The 24,150-nt window shown below is 69.0% G+C and overlaps 1 protein-coding gene across 1 annotated transcript in view; it reads right to left on the reverse strand.

The window, feature by feature from the left end:
• Positions 1–14,280, reverse strand: part of FAM193B (family with sequence similarity 193 member B) — a 44,963-nt gene extending 30,683 nt beyond the window's left edge. The window contains exon 1 of the mRNA XM_030573236.1: positions 14,222–14,280. The gene's annotated coding sequence lies outside the window, so the exon portion shown is untranslated. The remainder of the gene's footprint in view (positions 1–14,221) is intronic.
• Between the last annotated feature and the right edge of the window lie 9,870 nt (positions 14,281–24,150).

Here is a 24,150-nt window from a genome sequence, read left to right on the forward strand (position 1 = left end):
AAAGGTAGGAACAAAGAGATCAGGGACCTACTGGCCTGGGAAAGAGACAACCCAGAAAGGTGGGGTGGAGGGGTGGCAGTTTGGGTGGATGGGGACGAGGAGTGAGGGCAGAGGGGGTTGTGCTCGCTGAGCCCAGAAGGACCCAGGCCGAGGGGTCGGTCACTGTAACACAAGCTGTTTAGACCCTGTCATGTCATCGAAAAACTGTGTTATGGCTGGCCGAGAGTCAAGTCTGATGGAGCAGTGGGGGGCAGGACCGGTGGCTTCCCAGGACCTCGCGGGCGGATTCCCTGTGGGAAGCGTAGGGAGGGGCAGAGGATGCTGAATGCTCCAAGGAGAGACCCAGGAGGTGAAGCCGTGGGAGCTTCTTGCCCTGAACAAGTCTGCTCCAAGGGAGAGGAGGCTCCCCAGAGTCCCGCTGGGCTTTGTGGGGAGCAGGTCCGGAGCATCGCCCGGTGACTCCGTGACAACTGGCCGTTCCCCTGCTGGGCTCCGGGCTCCACTGCTCTGCCCACTGATGCCAGACTTGATCCCTGGCTGGCTATTCTCCACAAAACACCATCCCTGGGCTGGCAGGCAACCCCAGCTGGATCATCCTACCCTGCAGCTCCCTTACAATAGCCCTCTGCCCCCTGCGGTGCACTCGGCGTACTGACATGCTCCGCTCCCAACGCCGGGGCACGTGGGAACCTAGTCTAGACGCTCCCCTGGGCAGGGAGCCGGGGTTAGCCGCTTGGGGAGACGTCTACAGCACTCATGAAATACAAAGTGCCAGGTGCCCTCCCTGCCCCCCTGGAGAGAGCAGCCTTTCCCTCCCCCAGGGCTGCGCCTCGCCTGACCCCACATGCTTCCAGTTCTCCTTGTGGTGAACTCAGAGGCTGGAGAACGGCGTCCGATAGCCACACTCTGAACAGGCCCAGCCCAGAGGGCAACATGAGCTTCCTGAGGTGCCTGAGCCCCTGGCCTGCCGGAGCCCAGCTGGGGCAGAAAGGGGCCGGTTCCCAGGACATCTTTGCTGAGATGGTCAGTTAGTGCCAGACGCGAGGCTGGTATGTTCTACTTCCCACCAAAGCCTTCCCCGCTTTGCCCGACACCTTCGCAATGGCGACTACTTGCCATAGCTTGACCCCGCGGGCCTGGGACTGCTGTCAGCCAGGCAAAGCTCCCTACACCCCGCAGCCAGCCGGCCCATGCTGGAGGGAAGCAGTGCTGGAATTCCCTCCGAAGGCAGCAGGCAAATCATGTCCTGCCCAGAAACCAGCTTGGCGTTCCAGCTGCCCTAGCGCCTCCAGCCACGGACAAGCTCCAGCATCCCCACCTTGTGTGGCCACGCGAAGCCCCGACTCTGCTCCTGCCTGATCCTCGCTGGACTGGAAACGTTCGCAGACGAACCCTTTCCACAGGCCGCAGCAGCTGTGCACAGCCTGCTTTCCACAGGGTTAAAACCACAACCATGAGCTAGCACAAAACGAAGTGAATCCTCCTGCCCGGAGATCCACCATCTCAATGCACTGGGGGAGAGGGGGGTGTCCAGCTGGTCCAACATCCCACCTGGAAAGGAGCAGCAGGGCACAGCTCACTGCCAGCACCCCAGGAGCCTGCCTGTCTGTGCCAGCTTCCAGCTTGGGCTGCACTCTGCTTGCAGCAAAGCTGCCGTTTCGTTACCTCCTAATTCACTCAGGAGATTTCTGCAAATTCATCCTAATGCCACAGTTCATCTCAGCTGCTCCAGCTGAGGGCCCTGAATCTCTCCTGGTGAGGCCAGGGCAACCGTGTGCAGAGCCATAGCCTGGCTCTCTGCACCCCCAGCTCTGCAGCACACTCCTTGCAAAGGCTTCCCTCCTCTCCAGCCAGAGGCACAATGGTCGACAATTCCCAGGGCCCCCTCTGCTTTGAGGGGCAGTGGAGTTCTGCAGGGAGAACCCTCCTTGTCCGGCGGAGCCTGGGCTGCACAGGCAGCCCTGCAGGAAGAGCCGGCCCAGTGGGTCTGACACCCCCCCACACCTACAGGAGAGCAGGAAGAGGATGCTGCCATCATCTGGGACAGGACCTGAGCCCTCCTGGAGCAGGGTGTACGCTGCATGGCTCCAGCCCCCTCCCACCCCCAAAGGGAGCAGCTGGGGAAAGCTGCTCCATGCACCGGCTGGGGGTGAGTGTCCTGCAGGATAGGCTGTGGCTGCTGGATTGGGGGGGGGCATGCTAGGTGGGTGCGCATGCAGAGCAGACGGCTGGCAGAGGAGCAGGCTAGGTGGTAAGGCCCTGGAGACAGGGCTAGGCACGCATGGTTCTGCACCTAGGCAGGGAGGAAACAGGAAGGGTGATGCAGGGTGAAGGAAGGGGATACCAAGCTCAATGTACAGAGACTTTGAGGGAGGGCTGGAGAAGGGAAAAAGGAGGGTGCTGCCTGCAGGGGGTGGGACACTGGACTCTGCATACTGGGGGAGGTCTAGTCATGGGGTCAGATGCATGGGTGCTGCATGCGGGGGCGGGGTGCATGTGCTGGGTGAGATCGGGGCAGGAGCTGTGCAGGGGGGCAGGGATCGGGGTACAGGATCAGGGTGCAGGGGATGGGGATCGGGGTGCAGGGGGTGCGGATCAGGGGTGCTGGATCAGGGAGCAGGGGGCTGCCAAGGGATTGGGGTGTGGGGAGCAGAGATTGGGGTGCAGGGGGCTGCTTGGGGATCAGGGTGCAGAGGGGCAGGGGGCTGCCAGAGAATTGAGAGTGCAGGGGGCGGGGATCGGGGTACAGGATTGGGGTGCAGGGGGCTGCAAGGAGATTGGGGGCAGGGATTGGGGGGCAGGGTGCTGCCTGGGGATTGGGGGGCAGGATCGGGGGGCGGGGGCAGCGATCTGGGGCTGCTGGGGGTCGGTATCCAGGATCGGAGGTTCAGGGGGGCAGGGATCGGGGGTGCGGGATCGGGGTGCAGCGGGGCAGGGATCGGGGGGCTGCCAGGGGTCGGGGACAGGGGGTCAGGAGGTGGGGATCGGGGTGCTGGGGGCAGAGATTGAGGGCTGCCGGGGATCGGGGTGCAGGGGGATGGGGATCAGGGTCCAGGGGGTCAGGGTGCAAGGGGCAGGGACGGGGGTCTGCCAGGGGTTGGGGTGCAGGATCGGGGTGCAGGATCGAGGATGGGGGGGCTGCAAGGAACAGGGGATCAGGGTACAGGGGGTTGGGGATGGGAGGCTGCCGGGGGTTGGAGTGGAGGGGAGTGCAGGATCAGGGTGCAGGGGAGCGGGGATGGGAGGCTGCTGGGGGTTGGGGTGCAGGGGGTGGGGATGGGGGGGCTGCCAGAGATCGGGGTGCAGGGGGTGGGGATCAGGGTCTGGGGGTCGGGGTGCAGGGGATGGGGGCCTGCTGGGGGTCGGGATGTAGAATCAGAGAATGGGGGGCGGGGTGCAGGATTGGAGGATGGGGCGCTGCTGGAGGACAGGGGGTCGGGGTGCAGGGGGCAGGTGCAGGATCGGGGTGCAGGGGGCGGGGATGGAAGGCTTCCAGGGGTTGGGGTGCAGGGGGCACGGGTCGAAGTGCAGGATCAGGGTGCAGGGGGTCAACATGCCGGATCGGGGTGCAGGATCAGGGGTGCTGTGGCTGCCAGGAGTCAGGGTGCAGGGGGTTGGGGATCGCGGGACAGGAGGTGGATGCAGGGGGTTGGGGATGGGGCGCTGCCGGGGGTCGGGGTGCAGGGAGTCGGGGGACAGGCGGAGGTGCAGGATCAGGGTGCAGGGGGTCGGGGATGGTGGGTTGCCAGGGGGCAGGATCGGAGGACAGGATCAGGGTGCAGGGGTCGGGGATGGGACACTGCTGGGAGTTGGGGTACAGGATCAGGGTGCAGGGGGGCGGGTGCAGGATCGGGAGTGCTGTGGCTGCTGGGAGTTGAGGTGCAGGGGGGCGGGGATCGCAGGACGGGGGCAGGTGCAGGATCAGGGTACAGGGGGTCGGGAATGGGGGGTTGCCGGGGATCGGGGTGCCGGGGGCAGGGATGGGAGGCTGCCGGAGGTCGGGGTGCAGGATCGGGGTGCAGAGGGGAGGGGTGCAGGATCGGAGTGCGGGGGGGCAAGGGTCAGGGTGCAGGGGTGCAGGATCAGGGTGCGGGGGGGCACGGGTTGGGGTGCAAGGGGTGCAGGATCAGGGTGCAGGGGGGCACGGGGGGCACGGGTCGGTATGCAGCGGGAGGGGTGCAGGATTGGGGTGCAGGGGCAGGGATGGGAGGCTGCCGGGGGTCGGGGTGCAGGGGCAGGGACCGGAGTACAGGGGGAAGGGTGCAGGATCGGCGTGCAGGGGGTCGGGGTGCAGGGTCGAGGTGCAGAGCGGGCACGGGTCGGTGTGCAGCGGGGAGCGGTGCATGATCGGGGTGCAAGGGGTCGGTGTGCAGCGGGGATGGGTGCAGGATCAGGGTGCAGGGGCAGGGATGGGAGGCTGCCGGGGGTCGGGGTGCAGGATCGGGGATTGGGGTGCAGGGGGGAGGGGTGCAGGATCAGGGTGCAGAGGGGGCACGGGTCGGGGTGCAGGGGGGAGGGGTGCAGGATCAGGGTGCAGAGGGGGCACGGGTCGGGGTGCAGAGGGGAGGGGTGCAGGATCAGGGTGCAGAGGGATGGGAGGCTGCCGGGGGTTGGGGTCCAGAGGGGGCACGGGTTAGGGTGCAGAGGGGAGGGGTGCAGGGTCAGGGTGCAGGGGGATGGGAGGCTGCTGGGGGTCAGGGTGCAGGGGCGGGGATCGGGGTGCAGGGGGTGGGGTGCAGGATCGGGGTGCAGAGGGGGCACAGGTCGGTGTGCAGCGGGGAGGGGTGCAGGATCGGAGTGCAGGGGCAGGGATGGGAGGCTGCCGGGGGGAGGGGTGCAGGATCAGGGTTCAGAGGGGGCACAGGTCAGGGTGCACAGGGGAGGGGTGCAGGATCGGGGTGCAGAGGGGGCACGGGACAGGGCGCAGGAGCAGGGATGGGAGTCTGCTGGGGGTCGGTGTGCACTGGGGAGGAGTGCAGGGGCGGGGATGGGAGGCTGCCGGGGGTTGGGGTGCAGAGGGAAGGGGTGCAGGGGCGGGCATCGGGCTGCCGGGGGGCAGGGTGCAGAGGGGAGGGGGGCAGGATCGGGGTGCAGGGGGATGGGAGGCTGCCGGGGGTCGGGGTGCAGGGGGAGGGGTGCAGGATCGGAGTGCAGGGGGATGGGAGGCTGCCAGGGGTCGGGGTGCAGGGTTGGGGTGCATGGTCGGGGATGGGAGGCTGCCGGGGATCGGGGTGCAGGGTCGGGGATCGGGGTGCAGAGGGGGCATGGGTCGAGATGCAGGGTCAGGGTGCAGGGGGATGGGAGGCTGGCGGGGGTCGGGGTGCCAGGGGCGGGGATCAGGGTGCCGGGGGTCGGGGTGGGGGGCGGGGATGGGAGGCTGCCGGGGGTTGCGGTGCAGGGGGGCAGGGTGGAGGGGCGGGGTGCAGGGGCGGGGATCGGGGTGCCGGGGGTCAGGGTGAAGGGGCGGGGATGGGAGGCTGCCGGGGGTTGGGGGTGCAGGGGGCCGGGGTGAAGGGGCGGGGTGCAGGGGCGGGGATGGGAGGCTGCCGGGGGTCGGGGTGCAGGGGGTCGGGATGCAGGGGGGGCACGGGTTGGGGTGCAGGGGCGGGGAGGCTGCTGGGGGTCGGGGTGCAGGGGTTGGGGTGCAGGAGAGGCACGGGTCGGTGTGCAGCGGGGAGGGGTGCAGGGTTGGGGTGCAGGGGCAGGGATGGGAGGCTGCCGGGGATCAGGGTGCAGGGTCGGGGATCGGGGTGCCGGGGTGCAGAGGGGGCACGGGTCGGGGTGTAGGGGCGGGGTGCAGGGGCGGGGATGGGAGGCTGCCAGGGGTCTGGGTGGAGGGGCGGGGTGCAGGGGCTGGGATGGGAGGCTGCCTGGGGTCGAGGTGCAGGGTCGGGGTGCCGGGGCGGTGTGCAGGATCAGGGCGCAGAGGGGTGCAGGGGCGGGGTGCCGGGGTGCAGGATCAGGGCGCAGAGGGGTGCAGGGGCGGGGTGCCGGGGCGGGGATGGGAGGCTGCCGCGGGTCGGGGTGCAGGATCAGGGCGCAGAGGGGTGCAGGGAGGCTGCAGGGGGCGGGGATCGAGGTGCCGGGGGCGGGGTGCAGGGGGCGAGGTGCAGGGTCGGGGTGCCGGGGCGGGGATCGGGGTGCCGGGGCGGGGTGCAGGATCAGGGCGCAAAGGGGTGCAGGGGCGGGGTGCAGGGGCGGGGATCGGGGTGCAGTGGCGGGGATAGGGGTGCAGGGGGCGGGGTGCCGGGGGGCGGGGTGCAGGATCAGGGCGCAGAGGGGTGCAGGGTCGGGGTGCCGGGGTCGGGGATCGGGGTGCAGGGGGCGGGGTGCAGGGGCGGTGTGCGGGATCAGGGGGCAGAGGGGTGCAGGGGCAGGGTGCAGGAGGATGGGAGGCTGCCGGGGGCGGGGATAGGGGTGCAGGGGTCGGGGTGCCGGGGTGCAGGGGCGGGGTGCAGGGGCGGGGATCGGGGTGCAGGATCAGGGCGCAGAGGGGTGCAGGGTCGGGGTGCAGGAGGATGGGAAGCTGCCGGGGAGCGGGGTGCCGGGGTGCAGAGGGGGCATGGGTCGGGGCAGGGGCGGTGTGCAGGGGCTGGGATGGGAGGCTGTCGGGGGTCGGGGTGCAGAGGGTCGGGGTGCAGAGAGGGCACAGATCGGGGTGCAGGGGCGGGGACGGGAGGCTGCAGGGGGTCGGGGTGGAGGGCGGGGTGCAGGGGCGGGGATGGGAGGCTGCCGGGGGTCGAGGTGCAGGTCGGGGTGAAGGGTCGGGGATTGGGGTGCCGGGGCGGGGATCGGGGTGCCGGGGCGGGGATTGGGGTGCAGTGATCGGGGTGCCGGGGGTCGGGATGCAGGATCAGAGCGCAGAGGGGTGCAGGGTCGGGGTGCAGGGTCAGGGATTGGGGTGCCGGGGCGGGGATCGGGGTGCCGGGGCTCAGGGTGCAGGATCAGGGCGCAGAGGGGTGCAGGGTCGGGGTGCAGGGTCAGGGATTGGGGTGTCGGGGCGGGGATCGGGGTGCCGGGGGCGGGGTGCAGGGGGCGAGGTGCAGGGTCGGGGTGCCGGGGTGTGGATCGGGGTGCAGGGGTCGGGGTGCTAGGGGTCGGGGTGCAGGATCAGGGCGCAGAGGGGTGCAGGGATCGGGGTGCCGGGGTCAGGGTGCCGGGTCGGGGATTGGGGTGCAGGGGGCGGGGTGCCGGGGCGGGGATCGGGGTGCTGGGGAGCGAGATCAGGGTGCAGGGGCGGGGATCAGGGTGCCGGGGTTGGGATGCAGTATCAGGGAGCAGGGGCGGGGATCAGGGTGCCGGGGGCGGGGATCGGGGTGCCGGAGGTCGAGGTGCAGGATCAGGGCGCAGAGGGGTGCAGAGATCGGGGTGCCGGGGGGCGGTGTGCCGGGTCGGGGATTGGGGTGCAGGGGGCGGGGTGACGTGGGGCGGGGTGCCGGGTCGGGGATCGGGGTGCCGGGGGGCGGGGTGCCGGGTCGGGGATCGGGGTGCAGGGATCGGGGTGCAGGGGGCGAGGTGCAGGGTCGGGGTGCCGGGGGCGGGGATCGGGGTGCAGGATCAGGGAGCAGAGGGGTGCAGGGTCAGGGTGCCGGGGGGCGGGGTGCCGGGTCGGGGATCGGGGTGCAGGGGGGCGGGGTGCCGGGTCGGGGATCGGGGTGCAGGGGGGCGGGGTGCCGGGTCAGGGATCGGGGTGCCGGGGTGCCGGGGATTGGGGTGCAGGATCAGGGCGCAGAGGGGTGCTGGGTCGGGGTGCAGGGGGCGGGGTGCCGGGGGTTGGGGATTGGGGTGCCGGGGGCTGGGATCGGGGTGCAGGGATTGGGGTGCCGGGGGGCGGGGTGCCGGGTCGGGGATTGGGGTGCAGGGATCGGGGTGCCGGGTCGGGGTGCAGGGGGCGGGGTGCCGGGGGTCGGGGTGCAGGGGGCGGGGTGGCGGGGGCGGGGATCGGGGTGCCGGGGGGCGGGGTGCCGGGGATTGGGGTGCAGGTTCAGGGCGCAGAGGGGTGCCGGGTCGGGGTGCAGGGGGCGGGGTGCCGGGGGTCGGGGATTGGGTTGCGGGGGCTGGGATCGGGGTGCAGGGATCGGGGTGCCGGGGGGGCGGGGTGCCGGGGCGGGGATTGGGGTGCAGGGATCGGGGTGCAGGGGGCGGGGTGCCGGGGGTCGGGGTGCAGGGGGGCGGGGATAGGGGTGCCGGGGGGGGGGGGTGCCGGGGATTGGGTTGCAGGATCAGGGCGCAGAGGGGTGCCGGGGGTCGGGGTGCAGGGGGCGGGGTGCCGGGGTGCCGGGGGCGGGGATCGGGGTGCCGGGGATTGGGGTGCAGGATCAGGGCGCAGAGGGGTGCCGGGTCGGGGTGCAGGGGGCGGGGTGCCGGGGGTCGGGGATTGGGGTGCCGGGGGCTGGGATCGGGGTGCAGGGATCAGGGTGCCGGGGGGTCGGGGTGCAGGATCAGGGCGCAGAGGGGTGCCGGGTCGGGGTGCAGGGGGCGGGGTGCCGGGGGTCGGGGTGCAGGGGGCGGGGTGCCGGGGATTGGGGTGCAGGATCAGGGCGCAGAGGGGTGCCGGGTCGGGGTGCAGGGGGCGGGGTGTCGGGGATTGGGGTGCCGGGGGCTGGGATCGGGGTGCAAGGATCGGGGTGCCGGGGGTCGGGGTGCAGGATCAGGGCGCAGAGGGGTGCCGGGTCGGGGTGCAGGGGGCGGGGTGCCGGGGGTCGGGGTGCAGGGGGCAGGGTGGCGGGGTGCCGGGGGCGGGGATCGGGGGGGGCCGGGGGTCGGGGTGCAGGATCAGGGCGCAGAGGGGTGCCGGGGCGGGGATCGGGGTGCAGGGATCGGGGTGCCGGGGGTCGGGGTGCAGGATCAGGGCACAGAGGGGTGCCGGGGCTGGGATCGGGGTGCAGGGATCGGGGTGCTGGGGGTCGGGGTGCAGGATCAGGGCGCAGAGGGGTGCAGGGATCGGGGTGCCGGGGTCGGGGTGCCGGGTCGGGGATTGGGGTGCCGGGGGGCGGGGTGCAGGATCAGGGCGCAGAGGGGTGCCGGGGCAGGGTGCCAGGGGGCGGGGTGCAGGGGGCGGGGTGGCGGGGTGCCGGGGGCGGGGATCGGGGTGCCAGGGGTCGGGGTGCAGGATCAGGGCGCAGAGGGGTGCCGGGGCGGGGATCGGGGTGCAGGGATCGGGGTGCCGGGGGTCGGGGTGCAGGATCAGGGCGCAGAGGGGTGCCGGGGCTGGGATCGGGGTGCAGGGATCGGGGTGCTGGGGGTCGGGGTGCAGGATCAGGGCGCAGAGGGGTGCAGGGATCGGGGTGCAAGATCAGGGCGCAGGGGCGGGGATCGGGGTGCCAGGGGCGGGGATTGGGGTGCAGTGATCGGGGTGCCGGGGGTCGGGGTGCAGGATCAGGGCGCAGAGGGGTGCAGGGTCAGGATCCAGGGTCAGGGATTGGGGTGTTGGGGCGGGGATCGGGGTGCCGGGGGCGGGGTGCAGGGGGCGAGGTGCAGGGTCGGGGTGCCGGGGTGGGGATCGGGGTGCAGGGGTCGGGGTGCCAGGGGTCGGGGTGCAGGATCAGGGCGCAGAGGGGTGCAGGGATCGGGGTGCCGGGGTCGGGGTGCCGGGTCGGGGATTGGGGTGCAGGGGGGGGGTGCCGGGGCGGGGATCGGGGTGCCGGGGGGCGGGATCAGGGTGCAGGGGCGGGGATCAGGGTGCCGGGGGCGGGGATCGGGGTGCAGGGATCAGGGCGCAGAGGGGTGCAGGGATCGGGGTGTCGGGGGGCGGGGTGCCGGGTCGGGGATTGGGGTGCAGGGGGCGGGGTGCCGTGGGGCAGGGTGCCGGGGTCAGGGATCGGGGTGCAGGGGGCGGGGTGCCGGGTCGGGGATCGGGGTGCAGGGGGCGGGGTGCCGGGGGCGGGGATTGGTGTGCAGGGTCGGGGTGCCGGGGGGCGGGGTGCCGGGTCGGGGATCGGGGTGCAGGGGGCGGGGTGCCGGGGGTCGGGGTGCAGGATCAGGGCGCAGAGGGGTGCCAGGTCGGGGTGCAGGGGGCGGGGATCGGGGTGCCGGGGGGCGGGGAGCAGAGGGGTGCAGGGGGCGGGGTGCCGGGTCGGGGATTGGGGTGCCGGGTCGGGGTGCAGGGGGCGAGGTGCAGGGGCGGGGTGCCGGGGGCAGGGATCGGGGTGCAGGGGGCGGGGTGCCGGGGTTCGGGGTGCAGGATCAGGGAGCAGAGGGGTGCAGGGGGCGGGGTGCCGGGGGGCGGGGATCGAGGTGCCGGGGGGCGGGGTGCAGGATCAGGGAGCAGAGGGGTGCAGGGTCGGGGTGCCGGGGGGCGGGGTGCTGGGTCGGGGATCGGGGTGCAGGGATCGGGGTGCAGGGGGTGGGGTGCCGGGGGTCGGGGTGCAGGATCAGGGAGCAGAGGGGTGCCGGGTCGGGGTGCAGGGGGCGGGGATCGGGGTGCCGGGGGTCGGGGTGCAGGATCAGGGAGCAGAGGGGTGCAGGGGGCGGGGTGCTGGGGATTGGGGTGCAGGATCAGGGAGCAGAGGGGTGCCGGGTCGGGGTGCAGGGGGCGGGGATCGGGGTGCCGGGGGTCGGGGTGCAGGATCAGGGAGCAGAGGGGTGCAGGGGACGGGGTGCCGGGTCGGGGATTGGGGTGCAGGGATCGGGGTGCCGGGTCGGGGATCGGGGTGCCGGGGGGCGGGGTGCCGGGGGCGGGGATCGGGGTGCAGGGATCGGGGTGCCGGGTCGGGGATCGGGGTGCCGGGGGGCGGGGTGCAGGGATCGGGGTGCCGGGGGGCGGGGTGCCGGGGGCGGGGATCGGGGTGCAGGGATCGGGGTGCCGGGTCGGGGATCGGGGTGCAGGGGGCGGGGTGCCGGGGGTCGGGGTGCAGGATCAGGGCACAGAGGGGTGCCGGGTCGGGGTGCAGGGGGCGGGGATCGGGGTGCCGGGGGGCGGGGGGGCGGGGTGCAGGATCAGGGAGCAGAGGGGTGCAGGGGGCGGGGTGCCGGGTCGGGGATTGGGGTGCCGGGTCGGGGTGCAGGGGGCGAGGTGCAGGGGCGGGGTGCCGGGGGCGGGGATCGGGGTGCAGGGGGCGGGGTGCCGGGGGTCGGGGTGCAGGATCAGGGAGCAGAGGGTGCCGGGTCGGGGTGCAGGGGGCGGGGATCGGGGTGCCGGGGGTCGGGGTGCAGGATCAGGGAGCAGAGGGGTGCAGGGGGCGGGGTGCCGGGTCGGGGATTGGGGTGCAGGGGGCGGGGTGCCGGATCGGGGATCGGGGTGCCGGGGGGGCGGGGTGCCGGGGGCGGGGATCGGGGTGCAGGGATCGGGGTGCCGGGTCGGGGATCAGGGTGCCGGGGCGGGGATCAGGGTGCAGGGATCGGGGTGCAGGGGGCGGGGTGCCGGGTCGGGGATCGGGGTGCAGGGATCGGGGTGCCGGGTCGGGGATTGGGGTGCAGGGGGTGGGGTGCAGGGGGCGGGGTGCAGGATCTGGGAGCAGAGGGGTGCCGGGTCGGGGTGCAGGGGGCGGGGATCGGGGTGCCGGGGGTCGGGGTGCAGGATCAGGGAGCAGAGGGGTCTAGGGGGCGGGGTGCCGGGTCGGGGATTGGGGTGCAGGGGGCGGGGTGCCGGATCGGGGATCGGGGTGCCGGGGGGCGGGGTGCCGGGGGCGGGGATCGGGGTGCAGGGATCGGGGTGCCGGGTCGGGGATCAGGGTGCCGGGGCGGGGATCAGGGTGCAGGGGGCGGGGTGCCGGGTCGGGGATCGGGGTGCAGGGATCGGGGTGCAGGGGGCGGGGTGCTGGGTCGGGGATTGGGGTGCAGGGGGTGGGGTGCAGGGGTCGGGGTGCAGGATCAGGGAGCAGAGGGGTGCAGGGGGCGGGGTGCCGGGTCGGGGATTGGGGTGCAAGGGGCGGGGTGCCGGATCGGGGATCGGGGTGCCGGGGGGCGGGGTGCCGGGGGCGGGGATCGGGGTGCAGGGATCGGGGTGCCGGGTCGGGGATCAGGGTGCAGGGAACGGGGTGCAGGGGGCGGGGTGCCGGGTCGGGGATCGGGGTGCAGGGATCGGAGTGCAGGGGGCGGGGTGCCGGGTCGGGGATTGGGGTGCAGGGATCGGGGTGCAGGGGGCGGGGTGCAGGATCTGGGAGCAGAGGGGTGCAGGGGGCTGGGTGCCGGGGGGCGGTGTGCCGGGTCGGGGATCGGGTCGGGGATTGGGGTGCCGGGTCGGGGTGCCGGGGGCGGGGTGCCGGGGTGCCGGATCAGGGAGCAGAGGTGTGCAGGGGGCGGGGTGCCGGGTCGGGGATTGGGGTGCAAGGGGCGGGGTGCCGGATCGGGGATCGGGGTGCCGGGGGGCGGGGTGCCGGGGGCGGGGATCGGGGTGCAGGGATCGGGGTGCCGGGACGGGGATCAGGGTGCAGGGATCGGGGTGCAGGGGGCGGGGTGCCGGGTCGGGGATCGGGGTGCAGGGATCGGGGTGCAGGGGGCGGGGTGCCGGGTCGGGGATTGGGGTGCAGGGATCGGGGTGCAGGATCTGGGAGCAGAGGGGTGCAGGGGGCTGGGTGCCGGGGGGCGGTGTGCCGGGTCGGGGATCGGGTCGGGGATTGGGGTGCCGGGTCGGGGTGCCGGGGGCGGGGTGCCGGGGTGCCGGATCAGGGCGCAGAGGGGTGCCGGGTCGGGGTGCAGGGGGCGGGGTGCCGGGGTGCAGGGGGCGGGGTGGCGGGGTGCCGGGGGCGGGGATCGGGGTGCCGGGGGCGGGGATCGGGGTGCAGGGATCGGGGTGCCGGGGGTCGGGGTGCAGGATCAGGGCGCAGAGGGGTGCCGGGTCGGGGATCGGGGTGCAGGGATCGGGGTGCAGGGGGCTGGGTGCCGGGGGGCGGGGTGCCGGGTCGGGGATCGGGGTGCCGGGGGCTGGGATCGGGGTGCAGGGATCGGGGGGTGCCGGGGGCGGGGATCGGGGGGGGCCGGGGGTCGGGGTGCAGGATCAGGGCGCAGAGGGGTGCCGGGGCGGGGATCGGGGTGCAGGGATCGGGGTGCCGGGGGGCGGGGGGGCAGGATCAGGGCGCAGAGGGGTGCCGGGGCTGGGATCGGGGTGCAGGGATCGGGGTGCTGGGGGTCGGGGTGCAGGATCAGGGCGCAGAGGGGTGCAGGGATCGGGGTGCCGGGTCGGGGATTGGGGTGCCGGGGGGGCGGGGTGCAGGATCAGGGCGCAGAGGGGTGCCGGGGCAGGGTGCCGGGGGGGCGGGGTGCAGGGGGCGGGGTGGCGGGGGCGGGGATCGGGGTGCCGGGGGTCGGGGTGCAGGATCAGGGCGCAGAGGGGTGCCGGGTCGGGGATCGGGGTGCAGGGATCGGGGTGCAGGGATCGGGGTGCAGGATCTGGGAGCAGAGGGGTGCAGGGGGCTGGGTGCCGGGGGGCGGTGTGCCGGGTCGGGGATCGGGTCGGGGATTGGGGTGCCGGGTCGGGGTGCCGGGGGCGGGGTGCCGGGGTGCCGGATCAGGGCGCAGAGGGGTGCCGGGTCGGGGTGCAGGGGGCGGGGTGCCGGGGTGCAGGGGGCGGGGTGGCGGGGTGCTGGGGGCGGGGATCGGGGTGCCGGGGGCTGGGATCGGGGTGCAGGGATCGGGGGGTGCCGGGGGCGGGGATCGGGGGGGGCCGGGGGTCGGGGTGCAGGATCAGGGCGCAGAGGGGTGCCGGGGCTGGGATCGGGGTGCAGGGATCGGGGTGCTGGGGGTCGGGGTGCAGGATCAGGGCGCAGAGGGGTGCAGGGATCGGGGTGCCGGGTCGGGGATTGGGGTGCCGGGGGGCGGGGTGCAGGATCAGGGCGCAGAGGGGTGCCGGGGCAGGGTGCCGGGGGGCGGGGTGCAGGGGGCGGGGTGGCGGGGTGCCGGGGGCGGGGATCGGGGTGCCGGGGGTCGGGGTGCAGGATCAGGGCGCAGAGGGGTGCCGGGTCGGGGATCGGGGTGCAGGGATCGGGGTGCCGGGTCGGGGATTGGGGTGCCGGGGGGGCGGGGTGCAGGATCAGGGCGCAGAGGGGTGCCGGGGCAGGGTGCCGGGGGGCGGGGTGCAGGGGGCGGGGTGGCGGGGTGCCGGGGGCGGGGATCGGGGTGCCGGGGGTCGGGGTGCAGGATCAGGGCGCAGAGGGGTGCCGGGTCGGGGATCGGGGTGCAGGGATCGGGGTGCAGGGGGCGGGGTGCCGGGTCGGGGATCGGGGTGCCGGGTCGGGGATTGGGGTGCAGGGGGCGGGGTGCCGGGGGGCGGGGTGCCCGGTACCTGCGGGGCTCTGTCCGGCTCCGCGCTGCTGCCCGGCGCCGCCTCGGGGGGCTCTGCGGGGCCGGGCCCGGGGGGGGGCGCGGCCGGCCGGGGGGGGGCGGCTCCCCCCGCCCGCTCCCTGCGCGCCCCGGTCCCGGCCGCCGCCGCCGCCTTGTTCCGCCTGCGAGTCATGCCCGGCCCGGCCCGGCCGCGCCGCTCCCCACAGGACAACAGCCAATATGGCGGCGCGGCCCGTCCGGGCCCTGCCCGGGGGCGGCCCGGCGCGGGGAAGCCGCCGCCGCCATCGCGGGAGCGGGCAGCGCCCGGGCAGCGCCCCCAGCGGGCGGAGGGGGAAGCGCGGGGGGGCGGGGAACGGCGGAGCCTGGCGGGTGGGGGGAAGTTGGGGGGGAACAGGGGAGCCCGGCGGGAGAGTTGGCAGGAAGGGGGGGGGAACAGGGAGCCTGGCGGGGAGGAGGGAGGGAAGTTGGGGGGGAACAGGGGAGCCTGGCGGGGAGGGAGGGAGGGAAGTTGGGGGGGAACAGGGGAGCCTGGCGGGAGAGTTGGCAGGAAGGGGGGGGAAACAGGGGAGCCTGGCGGGGAGGGAGGGAGGGAAGTTGGGGGGGAACAGGGGAGCCTGGCGGGAGAGTTGGCAGGAAGGGGGGGGAACAGGGGAGCCTGGCGGGGGAGTTGGCGGGGAACAGGGGAGCCTGGCGGGGGAGTTGGCAGGGAGGGGGGGGGAACAGGGGGAGCCTGGCGGGGAGGGAGGAAGTTCGGGGGGAACAGGGGAGCCTGGCGGGGAGGGAGGGAGGGAGGGAAGTTGGGGGGGAACAGGGGAGCCTGGCAGGGGAGTTGGCAGGAAGGGGGGGGAACAGGGGAGCCTGGCGGGGGGGGAGGGAAGTTCGGGGGGAACAGGGGAGCCTGGCGGGGAGGGAGGGAGGGAGGGAAGTTGGGGGGGAACAGGGGAGCCTGGCGGGGGAGTTGGCGGGGAACAGGGGAGCCTGGCGGGGGAGTTGGCAGGGAGGGGGCGGGGAACAGGGGAGCCTGGCGGGGAGGTAGGGAGGGAAGTTGGGGGGGAACAGGGGAGCCTGGCAGGGGAGTTGGCAGGGAGGGGGCGGGGAACAGGGGAACATGGCGGGGAGGGAGGGAGGGAAGTTGGGGGGGAACAGGGGAGCCTGGCGGGGAGGGAGGGAGGGAAGTTGGCGGGGAACAAGGGAGCCTGGCGGGGGAGTTGGCAGGGAGGGGGCGGGGAACAGGGGAGCCTGGTGGGGAGGGAGGGAGGGAAGTTGGGGGGGAACGGGGAGCCTGGCAGGGGAGTTGGCAGGCAGTGGGGTGGAACAGGGGAGCCTGGCAGGGAGGGAGGGAGGGAAGTTGGGGGGGAACAGGGGAGCCTGGCGGGGGAGTTGGCAGGAAGGAGGGGGGGAACAGGGGAGCCTGGCGGGGAGGGAGGGAGGGAGGGAAGTTGGGGGGGAACAGGGGAGCCTGGCAGGGGAGTTGGCAGGAAGGGGGGGGAACAGGGGAGCCTGGCGGGGAGGGAGGGAGGGAAGTTGGGGGGGAACAGGGGAGCCTGGCGGGGGAGTTGGCGGGGAACAGGGGAGCCTGGCGGGGAGGGGGGGAGGGAAGTTGGGGGGAACAGGGGAGCCTGGCGGGGGAGTTGGCAGGAAGGAGGGGGGGAACAGGGGAGCCTGGCGGGGAGGGAGGGAGGGAAGTTGGGGGGGGAACAGGGGAGCCTGGCAGGGGAGTTGGCAGGAAGGGGGGGGGAACAGGGGAGCCTGGCGGGGAGGGAGGGAGGGAAGTTGGGGGGGAACAGGGGAGCCTAGCGGGGGAGTTGGCAGGAAGGGGGGGGGGAACAGGGGAGCCTGGCGGAGAGGGAGGGAGGGAAGTTGGGGGGAACAGGGGAGCCTGGCAGGGGAGTTGGCAGGAAGGGGGGGGGAACAGGGGAGCCTGGCGGGGTGGGAGGGATGGAAGTTGGGGGGGAACAGGGGAGCCTGGCGGGGAGGGAGGGTGGCAGGGAGGGAAGTTGGCGGGGAGTGGGAGGAACAGGGGAGCTTGATGGGTGGTTGAGCTACAGGGAGGGGGCGGGGAACAGGAGAGCCTGGCCGGGGAGTTGGTGGAGGGGCAGGGAACAGGGGAGCCTGGTGTGGGCGGGGGGAGAGGATCCCCACCCAGGCCTGGGGGGCATGAGGGGGCACTCAGGCAGGGTACTGTTTTTTCCCTATGTGTGTACACTGCTTACCCCGTGGAGGCCTGGGGTCTGCTCTTGCTTTGCTCTGCCTGTCCCAGACCCATTCCGCTTTCGAAGGACTGCAGCTGGGCAGGGTTCAGCCACATGCTGGCCCCGGCTCAGCAGACCAGAGACTGTGCGCCATGGTCTGCCTTGGCAGCGGTCCTCTCCCAGGGACACAGAACCTGCATGTGCTGCAGGATCAGTTTCCCCTGGTGCCTGGGGGCTGGGCCTGGCCCCGCTGGGTGCCCCTGCATTCATCCTTTCCCTGAAGCAGAAGCCTCCCAGGGTATCCTTAGCACCAGGAGCCCTGTCCCATCCTGGAGCCGCCAGCAAGGCAGCGGCAGTTGCATTAAGCCAGAGAGGGCACTTGGCTGGCACTGCAGAGGGGAGCTGGGTGGGCCTTTGCCACCTTGCTGTGTCCCCCCATTCCCCTCGCTGCTTGTCCCCGTCACCAGAGCACCAAGCTCCTGTGCTGGGTGGAGAAGACACAGCCACAGTGTTCACAGGGCCAGCATTCCTCGCCTGCGCCAAGCCAGCTGCTTAGCTCCCTGGGCTGGGGCTGATTGACTAGGCAGCCAGGGCACTGGTGGGAATGAAAGCGCTTTCACACAAGGTGCCCCGCTCCTGAGCGCCTCTGGCTCCTGCCCGTGCTGATCAGCTGCGAGCAGTCAGGAAAGGGGCTGCCACTCCCTCGCACTGGCTTCAGCCCTACGTCCTGCCAGGTCATGGGTGAAACAAACAAGGTCAACCCTCTGCCAAGGCCACCCGCCTTTCCTCCAAGCTTGTGAGGAGCTGATATGGGGAGCCGGCAATGGGAATGCACACAGGCTGCAGGCACCCTCACAGCTGTGCAGGCTCTTGACCTGGGCCATCTGGGAACCCGAGCAGAAAGCTCCAATCCAAGGATGTGGAAAATCAAGTGTTTCTGTAGTAACCGAACCCCCAGGGAGAAAGGGGCCAGGAAGGAGAGAGAGCACTCTAATTGCACTGCGGCTCCCCCAGCCTTGAGAGCAGTCCCAGAGCAATACTTCAAGATTGCCCCGAGTTCCTGGGGTGCAGCTGTGTGCGGGGAGCGCACCTGCTGCCTGGCCGAGCCCTGTCACAGAAGGAAGTCACACTTACCTGTCTGCGCTATGGTAGAGATTCAATGGTCTCTGTAGGCAACAGCTCGGTGGCTTCCCTCACTACAGAGCTCACGGTGTCTGTAAGATGGGGGCACCAGGACGAACAGAGGATTGTTCCCTGCTTCTGTGTGTGGGTTGAAAGCAGACCCCTTGTGCAGTGAGAACCCAGCCTCCTCTAGCGGGCACTGGTTCAGCAGGAATCAGGCCTGCCTGTGAGTCCATCAGCATGGCCCTGAAGCAGCCACCTGAGGTGCCATGCTGGGCACCTGGCTCGCTACAGGAGAGCTCTGCTCAGGCCTCATTTTTATTCACCAACCAGACCAAGCTCACCTGACCCAAGCCAAAGAGGGTTGTCATTTTCTAGCCCCCCCCAAACCTGAGTCAGTGCCACCCCCAGCTCCTGCCTGGGCATTGCTGCAGTGTCTGTGTGCACTAGCAGCTGCATGCCCTGCTCCTGGCAGCCACCCCCACCCCCACATGCTCCGGGGTGAGCGGCACTCTGACTGCTCGGCACACTCACTTTGCAGATGAGCAAGGTGGCTGTGGCTGGCAGGGCCAGGGCCTGAGCTCCCACTGCACTGAGCATGCAGGCAGCAGGAGACGACCCAACTCACCCCTGAGAGGGACTGGCTTTTTTCTGACCCAGACTCGATGCTTGTAGTCCAGTCCCCTGATGTTCGGCTGCAGGGCTCTGCAGTGCTTCCCACACAGCCTGGGCATGGACTACATGACAAGGGTACGTGAATAGACCAGGGTGACTAGAAAATCCCATTTCATTACATAAGAATGGGGGTAGGGGGATTCAACCATTGCAAGGCAGCATGTTTAAAACTGACCTTTTCCATGCAGTGCACAAGTGTCCTGTGGCTCTCACTGCCACAAGCTAGCACTGTGACGGAGCAGGAAGTGGGGTGGATTTGCCCTGGGAATGTCGCAGGGGGGTTATATTGGGGATGGGGCACTTCCCTTGTAGGAAGCTACCTGAGCTGTACCCTGAGCCCTGAGGGGGGGTGGAGAGAAGTGACACCTTCTGCTGGGAGACTGGACAAAGGAGAGGAGGAGCTGGGGGGAGGGGGAGAAAGCTGCTGGAGGAGTTTTTGGTTTTCTGTCTTGGGCTGGGGGGTGCAATGCAGGGAACCCCAAGCTGGGGTCTAAGCTCCCTGAACCCCCCAGAAGGACTTGATTGAGGGGTCCTGGTTGTACCTACACGCTCCGCTTGGCACTGTGTTCCTGTGACTGGCTGGCTGAGAGTCAGGGTGAATGGCAGGACGAGGGGTGCAGGGCCAGACTCCCCCCCACGCCGTAACAATCACCAAGACAAAGACATTTGCGTGATTCCAAGAAAAACGGCGTGACCTTTATGTGGACAACAGGAACATCCAACATGGAATAGCAAGGGTTAAAAACAAACCAACATGAGCTGGGAAGGGGATCAAACCCCCAGCTTCAGTTCAGGAATCCCCACTAGCTAATGGGGATTTGCACAAAGCTTCCCAGGAGCAGGCTGCCCTAGCCCTGCCAGCTGCTGGGTTTCTTGACCTTCCTCTGAAGGAGTGGATGGTGGTCAGTGTCAGAGTATAATGGTGCAGTGGGACCCCCATCTGCTCTGGTATGGTAGGTCCTAGATTTCTACACGCACAATCCTATCAATCCCTGCGTGAGACGGATATTTTCTATTTTTCCCTCGGTGCCATCCCCACTTAGCATTCCTGAGGGTGAAACCACTGCCTTTGTCTTACCAATGCTCCCCCAGCCCAGGCCTTCCCCCAGGTCCCCTTGTCAGGCACCCATTGGGCTCCCGCTCAGAGCTGCATCATCTCTCCTCTCCCCTCTGGGTGTCCTGGGGCGAGACCCCTTCCCAGGTAGCACCCCAAGTCCAAATGAAAGGCCAAAGAAAAATCTTCAGACAAACAGCTCTTCCCTGACCTCAGGCTTCACAGGAGTTCCCTTGTGGCGCTACCTCAGGCTTCCCCTGCAGGAGCCTAACCTGCTCCAGTGGCATTCTGCCTCTTCTGTGCGCTGTCAAGCCTTACACCAGGGCTTCACGGCAGGCTGCCTCTGCCCGAGGTGCCCGTGGCCGGCCTAGCTCCACCCTTTCTCACCAGGAGGCAGTTCATCGGCCCCAGGCGCAGCCCATGACTGACTAGGGTTCTTTCTCTTGCTGGGCGGGGGTGCAGATGCAGAGAAGGGCAACAAAAATTATTAGAGGGATGCAGGAGCGGCACCGGGGTTTTTGGCGCCCTTGGCAGCGGTCTTTCCGCGCTCCCAGTCTTCGGGGCACTTCAGCGGCGGGTCCCGGAGCGAGTGAAGGACCTGCTGCAGAAGTGACGATGATGACCCAGAGCGCGGAAGGACCCCCCTGCTGCCGAATTGCCACCACAGGTGGCAAAATGCCACCCCCCCAAATCCTGGTGCCCTAGGCAACCGCCTAGGTCGGCTAAATGGAAGCGCCAGCCCCGGAGGGATGGAACAACTTCTGTACAAGGAGAGATTAAGAAGACTGGAACTGTTCAGCTTGGACAAGAGATGGCTAAGGGGGGATATGAAGATAGAGGTCTATAAAATGGTGCCTGGTGTGGAGGAAGTGACGAGGGCCGTGTTATTTACCCCTTCCCATAACGCAAGAACCAGGGGTCACCCAAGGAATTACTAGGCAGAAGGTTTAAAGCAAACAGAAGGAAGTATTTCTTCACACAGCGCACAGTCAACCTGTGGAACTCCTTGCCAGAGGATGTTGTAAAGGCCAGAAGTATAACTGGGTACAAAAAAAGGAGATAAGTTCCTGGAGGACAGGTCCATCAATGGCTGTTAGCCAGTAGGGGCAGGGACACAACCCCAAGCTCTGAGTGATGCTAACCTCTGTTTGCCAGAAGCTGGAAGTGGCTGTCAGGGATATTAATAATATATGGAGATATACCTAGCTCATAGTACTGGAAGATCATTGAGTCCAGCCCCCTGCCTTCACTAGCAGGACCAAATACTGATTTTGCCCCAGATCCCAAAGTGGCCCCCTCAGGGATTGAGCTCACAACCCTAGATTTAGGAGGCCAGTGCTCAAACCACTGAGCTATCCCTCCCCTGATTCCAGGACTTAAATTCTTATAGAGTATTTCCTGGAGCCCCCACATACCCCTCCCACCCCAAACATGCTATGAAAACTCCAGGGGGGTTGAAAATATTTACCAGAGTGCAGCTCCAGACAGCCCCAGCTGAATGTAAGCCCTGTATCACTCGCTAATGGCCCTGTTCTGTTCACTCCCTCTGGGGCACCTGGCACTGGCCACTGTCAGCAGACAGGACACTGGGCTGGACAGGCCATCGGGCTGACCCAGGCTGGCTGTTCTTACACAGACATCTAGGCTGCATGGCTCAGAAGGAGGCAGTCTCCTACTAGCAGGGCACCAATGTCCTTCACAGCACTTATATGTACTTGCAAGGGGCCTTCCCTGTCACTGCTGGTGCCAGAGGCTGGTAGGAAGGGAAGCTTCCTTGTGTACTGTGGTGCAAAGACCCAAGCAGGCCAGGAGTTGTCCTTGCCTCCTGGGAGTGGCACTGGCATCATGCAGGGCCAGCACATGGCTCGCTGCAGATTAATCACATTCTTGCTCTTGGAGCCACCAGCTGGTGTCAGAGGCGGCCCTGGCTTGGCTGTGCCCACAGCCTGTGCTGGGATGAACGAGCTCCGCCAGGCTCAGCAAGTCCTGACAAACTTCAGAAAACCAAAGAACTGCTCTGGGCTACAGTCCAGCCCACTGCAACACTCAGCCCTGCCCAGGGGCTGTCTCTCGTCTAGGGAAAGGTGCAGCGCAGCCACCCCACCTGGGCCTGCTCCCAGCGTAAGCTTGCTCCTGGGCGTGGGAGACGCTCCAAGTCCTCTGGCTCAGCCCCCACAGAGCCAAGCAGGCAGGGGCGGCTCCAGGCCCCAGCACGCCAAGCGCGTGCTTGGGGCGGCAAGCCGATAGGGGCGCTCTGCCGGCGCCGCGGGGGCGACAGGCAGGGTGCCTTCGGTGGCTTGCCTGCAGGAGGTCCGCTGGTCCCGTGGCTTCTGGACCTCCTGCAGGCAAGCTGCCGAGTGCAGCCTGCCTGCCCTGCTTGGGGCGGCGAAATGCCGAGCCGCCCCTGCAAGCAGGGGGGAGGCTATTGCCAGGGAAGGGACAGTGGTTACGGCTGTCGCACAGGCTGATGCCAGCTGACTGCATGAGTAACAGACATGACTAGACCGTGGCTCATGAGTGAAATCCCCATTCCCAGCTACGCTGCGGTTACACAACACCCAGGCCACCAGCACCCCCACTGCTCCCTGTCACCCAAAGGCAAGGAGTGTGTGTGTGTGTGTGTGTCACCTAAAGGGCTGTGTGTGTGTGTCTGTGTGTGTGCATGTCACCCAAAGGGGTGTGTGTGTGTCTGTGTGCGTGTCACCCAAAGGCAAGGGGTGTGTGTGTGTCTGTGTGCGTGTCACCCAAAGGCAAGGGGTGTGTGTGTGTGTGTGTGTCACCTAAAGGGCTGTGTGTGTGTGTCTGTGTGTGTGCATGTCACCCAAAGGCAAGGTGTGTGTGTGTGTGTGTGTGTCACCTAAAGGGGTGTGTGTGTGTGTCTGTGTGCGTGTCACCCAAAGGCAAGGGGTGTGTGTGTGTGTGTGTGTCACCCAAAGGCAAGGTGTGTGTGTGTGTGTGTGTCACCTAAAGGGCTGTGTGTGTGTGTGTGCGTGTCACCCAAAGGCAAGGGGAGTGTGTGTGTGTGTGTCACCCAAAGGGGTGTGTGTGTGTGTCTGTGTGCGTGTCACCCAAAGGCAAGGGGTGTGTGTGTGTGTGTGTCACCTAAAGGGCTGTGTGTGTGTGTGTGCGTGTCACCCAAAGGCAAGGGGTGTGTGTGTGTGTGTGTCACCCAAAGGGGTGTGTGTGTGTGTGTGCGTGTCACCCAAAGGCAAGGGGTGTGTGTGTGTGTGTGTGTCACCCAAAGGGGTGTGTGTGTGTGTGTGCGTGTCACCCAAAGGCAAGGGGTGTGTGTGTGTGTGTGTGCGTGCGTGTCACCCAAAGGCAAGGGCTGTGTGTGTGTGTGTCACCCAAAGGGGTGTGTGTGTGTGTCTGTGTGCGTGTCACCCAAAGGCAAGGGGTGTGTGTGTGTGTGTGTGTCACCCAAAGGGGTGTGTGTGTGTCTGTGTGCGTGTCACCCAAAGGCAAGGGGTGTGTGTGTGTGTGTGTGTCACCCAAAGGTGTGTGTGTGTGTGTGTGTGTGTCACCTAAAGGGCTGTGTGTGTGTGTCTGTGTGTGTGCGTGTCACCCAAAGGCAAGGGGTGTGTGTGTGTGTGTGTCACCTAAAGGGGTGTGTGTGTGTGTCTGTGTGTGTGCGTGTCACCCAAAGGCAAGGGGTGTGTGTGTGTGTGTGTCACCCAAAGGGGTGTGTGTGTGTGTCTGTGTGTGTGCGTGTCACCCAAAGGCAAGGAGTGTGTGTGTGTGTGTGTGTGTCACCCAAAGGGGTGTGTGTGTGTGTCTGTGTGTGTGCGTGTCACCCAAAGGCAAGGGGTGTGTGTGTGTGTGTGTCACCCAAAGGGGTGTGTGTGTGTGTCTGTGTGCGTGTCACCCAAAGGCAAGGGGTGTGTGTGTGTGTGTGTCACCTAAAGGGCTGTGTGTGTGTGTCTGTGTGTGTGCGTGTCACCCAAAGGCAAGGGGTGTGTGTGTGTGTGTGTCACCCAAAGGGGTGTGTGTGTGTGTCTGTGTGCGTGTCACCCAAAGGCAAGGGGTGTGTGTGTGTGTGTGCGTGTCACCCAAAGGCAAGGAGTGTGTGTGTGTGTGTCACCCAAAGGCAAGGGCTGTGTGTGTGTGTCTGTGTGTGTGTCACCCAAAGGCAAGAGGTGTGTGTGTGATCCAAAGGCAAGGGTGTGTGTGTGTGTGATCCAAAGGCAAGGGGTGTGTGTGTGCGTGTCACCCAAAGGCAAGGGGTGTGTGTGTGTGTGCGTGTCACCCAAAGGCAAGGAGTGTGTGTGTGTGTGTCACCCAAAGGTGTGTGTGTGTGTGTGTGTGTGTGTGTGTGTGTGTGTGTGTCACCCAAAGGCAAGGGCTGTGTGTGTGTCTGTGTCACCCAAAGGGGGTGTGTGTGTGTCTGTGTGTGTGTCACCCAAAGGCAAGAGGTGTGTGTGTGATCCAAAGGCAAGGGTGTGTCTGTGTGTGTGATCCAAAGGCAAGGGGTGTGTGTGTGCGTGTCACCCAAAGGCAAGGGGTGTGTGTGTGCGTGTCACCCAAAGGCAAGGGGTGTGTGTGTGTGTGTGTGTCACTCTCTCTCCTCCCAGGCCCTCCCTAGGGACCCATAACAACACTGCTCCCCAGTGGGTCAGTCTGAGGCAGGCTCTGTCCCACCCCACAGGCACGGCCCCTAGGGAGCTCCTGCCCCCAGCACCCACTCCCGGGCGAAGGGCCTGGCTCTGGGGCACGCGGGGACCTGCCCCGCTCTGCCGGAGTCATGCTCCGAGGGGGCTGGTCTCCTCCTGCCCGGCGGAGTGTGGGGCACGCTGGGCTCGGGCTGGCCCCGGCAGGCACCGCCCCTGTTCCCCGCCGGGCGGTGCCAGCTGCGGGCCCGCCCCGTGACAGCGGGCGGCGGCGGGGAGC

This window comes from Gopherus evgoodei, chromosome 8 (assembly GCF_007399415.2).
Source record: "Gopherus evgoodei ecotype Sinaloan lineage chromosome 8, rGopEvg1_v1.p, whole genome shotgun sequence".
Lineage (NCBI taxonomy): Eukaryota > Metazoa > Chordata > Testudines > Testudinidae > Gopherus > Gopherus evgoodei.